Source organism: Halichoerus grypus, chromosome 3 (genome assembly GCF_964656455.1).
Source record: "Halichoerus grypus chromosome 3, mHalGry1.hap1.1, whole genome shotgun sequence".
In the NCBI taxonomy this organism is placed as follows: domain Eukaryota; kingdom Metazoa; phylum Chordata; class Mammalia; order Carnivora; family Phocidae; genus Halichoerus; species Halichoerus grypus.
The window spans coordinates 151,694,282-151,704,149 of record NC_135714.1 but is presented as its reverse complement, the minus strand read 5'-3'; the positions used below and the strand labels follow the sequence as shown (position 1 = coordinate 151,704,149).

At 43.2% G+C, this 9,868-nt stretch overlaps 1 long non-coding RNA gene and 1 pseudogene across 2 annotated transcripts; both read left to right on the top strand.

Annotated features, from left to right (window-relative positions):
• The first annotated feature begins 981 nt into the window (after nucleotides 1-981).
• On the top strand, nucleotides 982-1,306 carry LOC118535798 (large ribosomal subunit protein eL39 pseudogene; annotated as a pseudogene).
• Nucleotides 1,307-3,084: 1,778 nt separating this feature from the next.
• Nucleotides 3,085-9,328, top strand: LOC144381284 (uncharacterized). Of its 2 annotated transcripts, XR_013446192.1 has the most exons (3): nucleotides 3,085-3,188; nucleotides 3,281-3,395; nucleotides 8,492-9,328. It is a non-coding gene; the product is annotated as an uncharacterized LOC144381284 (long non-coding RNA). The 2 variants fall into 2 exon arrangements; XR_013446191.1 differs by having other exon boundaries at nucleotides 3,085-3,395.
• Nucleotides 9,329-9,868: the final 540 nt, after the last annotated feature.

Genomic DNA, 9,868 nt, shown 5'->3' with positions numbered 1-9,868 from the left:
TAACTTCTAAAAACAAAAACCAGGTTCATCGAATTGTTCTCTTGTGAAGCCAGGATGACAGAATGGAAGTGTTGGGTCAGATATACCATTATTTTTTAAGATTTTATTTATTTATTTGTCAGAGAATGAGCATAAGCAGGGGGAGAAGCAGCAGAGGGAGAAGCAGGCTCCCCTGTGAGCAAGGTGCTTGATTACCAGGACCCCGAAATCATGACCTGAGCCACAGACACTTAACCGCCTGAGCCACCCAGGTGTCCCATTTTGTCTTTTTACCTTTTAGTGCCAACACCCAGGGAATGGCCTTTATGTTTTTAAAAATATTTTCTCTTCAAGAGTGCTAATTTAGTGCAATCTTATTCATAGATAAAGAAGATATAGAATAATAGTCTGTTACAAAATTACTGAAATGAATTCAGAAGCCATCTGTACTAGGAAGCTCACTCTTTTATATGACATTTTATGGCTTCATTTTAGCAGCCTTGTAGTGGCCCTCAGATGACAATCCAAAAATACTAGTCTAGTAAAATGATCTCTGAGAATGCTGCCTTAGGAAATAAGTGACATCGTGGGCATTTTTTTAAAGGCAGATTTGTAATAAAAAAATGAGTGAAGTTTCCTCTCAAAAGAATTTGAGAAACCGCGGAAACACGATTAAACATAACTGGTTAATATGGTGATGAGTAGAAATAAAAATGTGAGTGTGAAATAGAAAGGAAGTAAAAATGAACAAAGAATAACAGGGGAAACTCAGAGTATAAAGTACAATGCTATATCTTTTCCTATTCTGACCTTCCCACATACAGGAAACATAAAATAAATACTGGAGTAAAACAGGCAATATAAGCAAAAAATTTCAGAAGCGCATTTCTTAGGAGGAAATGTCAAAGAAAGAAAAGATCAGGGTGGGCTAATAAAGTGTAATGGGATGTCTCTGCTGTCAGTTTATTTTAAGAAAGTCTAGATGACAAAGGGTGTAAGTCAAGCTTCTCCCCGTCTCTTTTTCGCCGCCATCCTGCTCTGCGTGGCTGACTGCTTCTCGCCATGTCTTCTCACAAGACTTTCAGAATCAAGCGATTCCTGGCCAAGAAACAAAAGCAGAATCGTCCCATTCCCCAGTGGATTCGGATGAAAACTGGTAGTAAGATCAGGTACAACTCCAAGAGGAGGCACTGGAGAAGAACCAAGCTGGGTCTCTAAGGCGTCACACATCATGAGATGACACACTTAACTGGCACACATATTTAATGAAGCTGCGTGAAGATCATGTGTTCTATCATTCTGTAAACATCCTTCCTACCCGGCCATAGACTTGTCTTATTGTGGAAATGAGTTTTCTCTGTGACTAAGCCTCTGCACCAGTAATAAATGCGAGACCTTTCGGCTCTACTGCTGTTGTGTTCCTGATTTGTGAAGGACTGAATCCCCCGCCTGTCAGATCATGCATAGCACTGTCAGGACTCTCTGCAGTGATAGAAATGGCCCTTGACAACCAGTATGTAAAGTGTGGCTAGGGGGCGCCTGGGTGGCTCAGTGCCTTAGGCCCAGGTCATGATCTCAGGGTCCTGGGATCGGGCTCCCCACTGAGCAGCGTTAACTGCTTTCTCCCCTGGCTCGTGCTCTCTCTTTCTCAAATAAATAAATAAAATCTTTAAAAAAAAAAAAAGCTTCTCCCCAAAAGTAGATTCTTTTTTTGCAACTGGTAGCAACCTGATGGTTGCAAGGCCCTTTATTAAACCCAGGGAGTGCCCAGAGCACAAGGGCCTGAGGCCACTAATGAGGACCTCTGCCTTCAAATCTGCCAGGAAAGCCGTGGTCTGAGTAGTGTTGCCTTGGGCTATATGGTTTTATATAGCCTCTTGCTCCCACAGTCAACAGATTGGCATCAGAAGACAAATCGGAGAGTGTCCTAATAGTGCCAGAGTGTCAGACGCAAATAAGAAAGTCGAGCATTAGGCAATTTTTCTACAACTTCATTAAGACATTAAAAAATCTATATTTTTGTAGACCCATTTAATTTCCTCACAGTCATTTGGTAAGGTCGGGGATGCCGAGAAATGCTTTTGGAAGAGCAAGAGAAAGAGAAGCAAAGAAAATATATGGAACAAGAATAGAATAGCTTGTTTTTCTTTTCTTTCTTTCTTTCTTTTTTTTTTTTAGAATAGTTCGTTTTTCAATGTTTAGTAGCTACTGTGGAAGAAATTTAGGAGAACTGAGATGAGTTCTTAGCCATCCATGTCCTGGTATAGGAAGAACCTTAGAAATTATTCCTCAGAGCTTGACAGTAATCAGGAATACTATTCATTGAAGGATTCCAGGAAGGGGAGGACTGTGGAATGATTGTACTGCAATATGAATAGAGTAGACACAGAACAAGGGAATTATTTCTCTTTTTATTTTATGTGTTCAGATTCCTTATACAGAGCCCCAGATCTGTTTTGAGAAAATCTTTTCTAAAACTTCTGGTTAAGGACATGGTAAATTACTTTTTGAATTTATGTAAACTGACACTTGAATTTCTTTTTTATGGTTGATATGATTTAAAAGAAAACAAGAATTAGGGGTGCCTGGGTGACACAGTCGGTTAAGCGTCCAACTCTTGGTTTTGGCTGGCTCAGGTGGTGATCTCAGGGTCCTGGCATCAAGTCGTGTGTCCAGCCCTGCGCCAGGCTCTGCGCTCAGCGTGGAGCCTGCTCAAGACTTTTCTCCCTCTCCCTCTGCCCCTCCCACCATGCTCTCACTCAAATAAATAAATAAATCTTAAAAAAAAGAAAACAAGAATAGCTATTTTTATTTTTAATGTGATGATCTTTCAGTTATTTTTTTCCCCAAATGAAATATGGCAGAGGCAGGATGACCATAATGTGGGAAACAGAATGCCACAACGACCTCTGGTGCATGTTCGCTCAGACTCCGAGATCTCTGAGAAAACTCGAGTGGGCAGGGTTAAAAATAACCTGAAAGGATCAGAGTGAAATGCCCTCGGAACGTGTGTGGTCAGTTCTAAAGTACGCAGCAGAAGATGTTTTGTAGACAGGAAGCCAGCTGTAAACAGCACACTGGGCACTCCCCTCTGTTCCTTTATTCTGTTTTAAAGATTCTTATGCGCTTGACTAATCTTGGGTACATGGAGGAATGTGCCTTACTACGCCCCTGCTGTAAACCATTATAGATCTATATCGCTGTAGAAGGTATGTAAGAGGATGGAAAATAAACCTTGGCACCTCGGGCCGCTCACTTGGGGTCCCCTGTGCCTCGCTCTACTGTCGTCTCTTTTTCTCAGTTCCTTCGCCGCCCCAGGTCCCCGACTCTCTGAGGTCAACAAGTGGTGCCTGAACAGGGACCTGAAGCCCCCGTCGAAGAGTGATCGGCCAGCGATAGGAATCCTACAGAAGGTGGTAAGTAGGAAAGTTTATTACAGGGTTATGGGGCAATCAAATTCGAAAACATCAGGTTTTGCTGTGTTGATATTTCTTAAAAAATATGGAGCTAAAGTTACTAAGCAGCGCATAGAAAAATGTGGCAACAGTATTTGAATATAATCCTTGGTTTCCGGACGAAGGCTCCTTAGATAAGGAGACTTGGATCCGAGTGAAAAATAATGTCTTGAAGGCTATGAGACAGGGTGAAACGATTCCCCTTGATTTCTGGCCAATTTGGGCTTTAGTACGAGTGGTTATCAATACTATGGAAACTGGGGATAAGTTATCCCTGGCTGAGGTTGCTAAAGAAACTACCAACTCTTTACATACATATGAATTAGATGATGAGACTTTAGAAAAGGCTAAGACTGAAAGTAAAAAATTTTCACGGCTTCACAGTCCCAGCCGTCACCCACGGCCCCTCTGCTTTTAATGGAGGACCCCACCAAAGATGATCAACCTCCCTCCACAGTAGATTTATTTCCTCTCAAACGATCCTCTCTAGCTCTCTCACCTCTCGAAAAGGAACTCCGACGGCAAGGGGCTAATGATTTGTTTATGGCTTTCCTCAGAGACCGAACACAGGCTGCTGGTCCTGTCTATGAGGGATTAGATTTAAATGCTTTAAGGGAACTAAAGAAGGCTTGCCACTTGTATGGACCCACAGCCCCTTATACTATAGAGATTTTGAAAGCATGGGCAAATTCTGGGGAGTGGATCCCTCATGATTAGCATATGGTTGCACGGGCTTGCTTTAAGCCACAGGATTTATTACAATGGAAAATGTGGTTATCGGATGCCGCCTATATGAAAGCCCAGGTGAATCGGGCTAACCCAGCCATGCACCATATTTCTTTCAAAATGCCCACCGGTTCTGGCCCCTTTTCAGATGTTTGAGAGCAATTGGTTAACACCCCGCCTGCAGCCACAGCGCAGGTATCTGAAATCGCCCTCGCAGCCTGGGAAAAACTAAACCCCTCAGAGGAAGTGGGGCAAAGTTATATAAAAATTGTGCAAGGCCCTACAGAAGCATATACTGATTTTATTTCTCAGCTTGAAATGGTTATTGACTGCCAAGTCGATAATAAACCTGCTAAAGAGCACTTGCTAAGACAGCTTGCTTTTGAAAATGCTAATGAGGACTGCCAAGCGGCCATCCGGCCACATAGGGAAACAGGAAACATTCTTGATTATCTTCGTCTATGTAGAAATATTGGCACTCTTACACATCAAGCTCTGATAGCCTCCCTTCAGCTCATGGCCCTACAAAAACAACAGGATATAAAATGTTATAATTGTGGGAAAGTAGGACATGTCAAGAAGGAATGCCGTAAAGCCCCCCAACCTAGAGCCAATTTCCTTTCTAATACTGCCCCTAGCCTCTGCCCTTGTTGTGGCAAAGGCAAACATTGGGCCAAGGAATGCAAACCCAAATTTGACAGGCAAGGTAACCCACTCCCATTAAGGTCGGGAAATGGGATGCGGGGCCACCCCCAGGCCCCGAACAACAAGGGGACATTCAATATGTCGCCTCTCCAGCAGCAACTTCCTGCTGCGCACATAAACCCTCCGTGTTATCACTCAGTCCTGCCACCCAGGGAAGTGCTGCAGTAGATTTAACCACTCCTTTTATAGTAAGTCTTCACCCTGGTCTCGGGCCTCAAAAAATACCCACGGGTTATTATGGACCTTTACCAAGAGGAACCGTGGGTCTTGTGTTAGGAAGATCTAGCCTAAATCTTAAAGGAATCCAGGTGATGCCTGGAGTAATAGATTCTGATTATGCAGGAGAAATAATGGTGGTCACACAGACTCGGGTTCCCTGGACTTTTGAGGGAGGAGATAGAATCGCCCAGTTATTATTATTACCCTATGTACGAATTGGTCAGTCCCAACAGATCAGACGAGGAGGATTCGGTAGTACTGATCCTCTTATGGTTAAGTGGTCTTCATTATTGACTCAGACTGATCGTCCTTCTATGACTCTTAAAATTAGAGGAAGGACTTTCTCAGGTCTAGTAGACTCTGGAGCCGATATTTCAGTAATAGCCTCCCAGCATTGGCCTAATACCTGGCCCATGCAAGCAACCTCTAGTTCGGTAGAAGGAATAGGTTTTGTGACGGCAGAAGAAATTCGGCAAAGTACTGTGCCACTTAAATGTGAAGGACCAGATGGATTAGAGGGAATTATCCAGCCTTTCATCTTAAATACCCCCATTAATCTTTGGGGAACAGACCTCTTGCAACAGTGGGGAGCCGAGCTAGTCATGCCCCCCAAATCGACCAGTTAATCAAATCATGACAAAGATGGGCTATAAACCAGGACAGGGCTTAGGCAGACAACGTTAAGCAATAAAGGAGCCTATCATTGCCCAAGGACAAACTCATAGGGCTGGACTAGGTTACCCTTTTTTTTCTAGGGGCCATTGAGGAAAAGAGGCCTGTCCCTATTAAAATAACATGGAAAACTTCTTCCCCGGTTTGGACTACTCAATGGCCCCTTCCGATAGAAAAATTGCAGGTCTTAGAACAAATTATTCAAGAACAATTGCAGGCAAGACATATAGAGCCTTCACAATCTCCTTGGAACTCTCCTGTTTTTGTTATCAGAAATCAGGTAAGTGGAGGCTCTTAATAGACCTTCGGAATGTTAATCCCATCATGGAGCCTCTGGGTGCCTTGCAGCCTGGGTTACCCACTCCTACAGCCATTCCCAAACAATGGCCATTAATAATAATAGATCTTTTTTTTTTTTTAAAGGTTTTATTTATTTGACAGAGAGAAAGACAGCGAGAGAGGAAACACAAGCAGGGGGAGTGGGAGGAGGGAGAAGCAGGCTTCCCATTGAGCAGGGAGCCCGATGCGGGGCTCGATCTCAGGACCCTGGGATCATGACCCAAGCCGAAGGCAGACGCTTAACGACTGAGCCACCCAAGCGCCCCAATAATAGATCTTAAGGATTGTTTCTATACCATAGCCATTCACCCTGAGGATAAGGAGAAATTTGCCTTTTCTATTCCCAGCACTAACAATAAGGAACCAATGAGACGATATCAATGGACAGTTTTGCCACAAGGCATGACTAATTCTCCTACCATGTGTCAGTATTATGTTGGCCAGGTCCTCAGACCTGTAAGAGATCATTATCCTCGATCCTATATCATTCATTATATGGATGATATTTTGCTGGCATCACAAGCTGAAACCGAATTACAAGATGTGTATCAGGCCACTTCCCAACATTTGACTTCTGCCGGTCTCACAATAGCCCCGGAGAAAATCCAAACAACTACTCCGGCTTCTTATCTAGGCACTGTGGTAGATAGAACCACAGGGAAACCTCAAACAGTGCAAATTCATAGGGATACCCTCCTTACACTTAACGATTTTCAGAAACTCCTAGGAGACATTAACTGGATTCGCCCTCTCCTAGGGATTCCGACTTATAAATTACAAAATTTATTTAACACTTTACAAGGTGATTCTGCTTTAGATAGTCCTCGCTCTTTATCCTCAGAGGCAGAAGCCGAACTGCAGTTTGTTGAGGAGCGATTAAAAAAACTGCTTTTGCTTACAGGTATGATGATTCTCTCTCCCCCTGCTGCTTCTTATTTTCCCTACCCCTCATTCTCCGACTGGTGTCTTAGCGCAAGAAGACAAACCTCTCGAATGGGTGACTTTACATACAAAAACTTCTCTAACTGTTACTCCATATCTATCTCTTGTTGCGTCACTCATTCTCCAAGGAGGAAAGCGTTCTATTCAAATTCTTGGTTTTGACCCAGCGCTCATTGTTTTACCTATCTCTTCCACTCTACTGATCTGCAAATATCTCTTGCTGATTATACTGGGCGCATAGGTTGCCACTATCCGTCAGGTAAACTATGGGACTTCCTAAAGCGCACTGCCTGGGTTATAAATCGCGTAGTTCATAACTCCCCAATCCCCTCAGCTCCTACATGCTTTGTTGATGGCTCTTCCTCCGGGCATGCCGGAGTCTGGGGCCCTGCTTTAGCGCTCCATAAAAACCCCTTACACTTCTGCTCAACAGGTTGAACTTGCAACTTTATTGTTCTTATCGCAGAATGTTCATTATCCTATGAATATCGTATCTGATTCTGCTTATGTAATTGGCATTGTTACGCCTTTGGAAACAGCTCTTATTTCCACAACTCATTCTATCATTAACCCTTTCCTTCAGGAATTACAGTTAGAAATTCAATCTCGAACTCACCCTTTGTTCATTACTCATATCCGCTCTCATTCTAACCTCCCTGGACCTCTTTCACAGGGAAATCAGTCTGCTGATTTATTGGCTACTCCTATTTTTGAAACTCCACAAGCAGAACATGCCCATCTTCATACCAACGCCAAATGCCTTCATTCACACTATAAAATACCCTTGCGCTCTGCCAGGCAAATAGTCTCTTCCTGTCTTATTTGTCAACTCCTACATTTAACTGAGCATCCGGCGAGCGTCAATCCCAGAGGCACAACTCCTGATTGTATTTGGCAAATGGACGTTACTCATTTCCCACCTTTCGGACGTCTCTCGTATATTCATGTTACAATAGACACCTTTTCAGGATTTCTTCATGCTACTCCATTGATGGGAGAAAAGGCTGGGCATGTTATCTCTCACTTACTTGAATGTTTTGCTATTATGGGGTTACCTATTTGTATGAAGACAGATAATGGCCCAGCATATACTAGCAAGAAAGTATGAGAGTTCCTTGAAGAATGGCAAATACAGCATATCACAGGTATTCCTTATAATCCTCAGGGACAAGCTGTAGTGGACAGGGTGCATGCCACCATTAAGAAACAACTCTGTAAAACTATGTCTAAAAAGAAAGGGGGAATCTCCCCCTGAGACGTCATGGCACAGACCTTATTTATTTTAAATTTTTTAAATTTACCCCAAGGAGAACCATATGCTAGAGCTGACAAACAGTTCTCGTCAGCTCCAGTCTCAACTCAGGATGCACCCGTGTGGATAAAAAATGAGGAAAATAATTGGTTGCCTGGGAAATTAATTACCCGAGGCCCTGGTAATGCTTGTGTCATTCCAGATGGATCCAGTCGAGCAATTTGGATACCTCTTCGGAAAGTCCGGCCCAGGACTGGCGATAAAGACAATAGAAGTCTCTCAGCCGCTGCAGGGATTGACTACCCAAACCCTGTCTGAGAGATGGCAACACTCTCCTTGAAGAGACCTCAAAAACGAAAATTGCCCCCAACAACACCCCCAACTTGGGGGCAACTGAAGACCCTCACTCAGAGGGTGGAGCGAATCCTGGAAACGACCAGATCTACCAAAACCCCTGAACATTTGTTCCTGGCTATGTTAGCGGTGGTGATATGCGCCTCTGCGCAGTATGGATTCCATCCTTCTTCTCCAGGCCCGTATGGGGGTCTGGATCCTGGATACCGTACCCTCAAAAAAACAAATGAATGCCCAAAACCGCCATCACAGAGTGCTTACGGCAGCGGCTGTTTTGAAAAAAGAAAGGGGGAGCTGTGGGAAACAGAACGCCACAACGACCACTGGTGCATGTTTGCTCAGACTCCAAGATCTCTGAGAAAACTCAAGATTGCAGGGTTAAAAATAACCTGAAAGGATCAGAGTGAAATGCCCTTGAGATGTGTGTGGTCAGTTCTAAAGCACACAGCAGAAGATGTTTAGTAGACAGGAAGCCAGCTGTAAACAGCACACTGGGCACTCCCCTCTGTTCCTTTATTCTGTTTTAAAGATTCTTACATGCTTGACTAATCCTGGGTACCTGGAGGAATGTGGCTTACTATGCCCCTGCTGTAAATCATTATAGATCTATATCGCTGTAGAAGGTATATAAGAGTATGGAAAATAAACCTTGGCGCCTTGGGCCGCTCGCTCAGGGTCCCCTGTGCCTCGCTCTACTGTCGTCTCTTTTTCTCAGTTCCTTCGCCACCCCAGGTCCCCAACTCTCTGAGGTCGACAACATAACACTTGGCCTTGCTCTTATATTCCACTACTTTTCAAAAATGTGAAATGTTTAAAGATTCTTTAAAAGCCCATTTTTGATCAGTATTTAAATACTAAGATACTTTTCAAAAGTTAAAAAGCTTTCACAGAATGAACCTTGGTATTTGGGTCTTTCAGGTTAAAAAAAAGGTATTTGAATGACCCCGGCTTTCTAAAGAAGTTAGTAAATTATGTAAAATATGGAGCAGGTTTGGATTGATAGGTAATGTATTGATTGCTCCTTTAAGTTTTCTTACAACAATCGCCAATTGGAAAAGGAAATTAACATCTTTTTTTTTCTCAAGGTAAACTGTTTTATTAGAAATATTGGCATTATTAAACTTTTCTGTCACTTCCTAATAACAGTGAATTATTTCAGATGCTAAAACACCTCTGGCACTCTTCCCTTCACCTGAAAGACAGTACTACTTTGGAGTGACCCAAG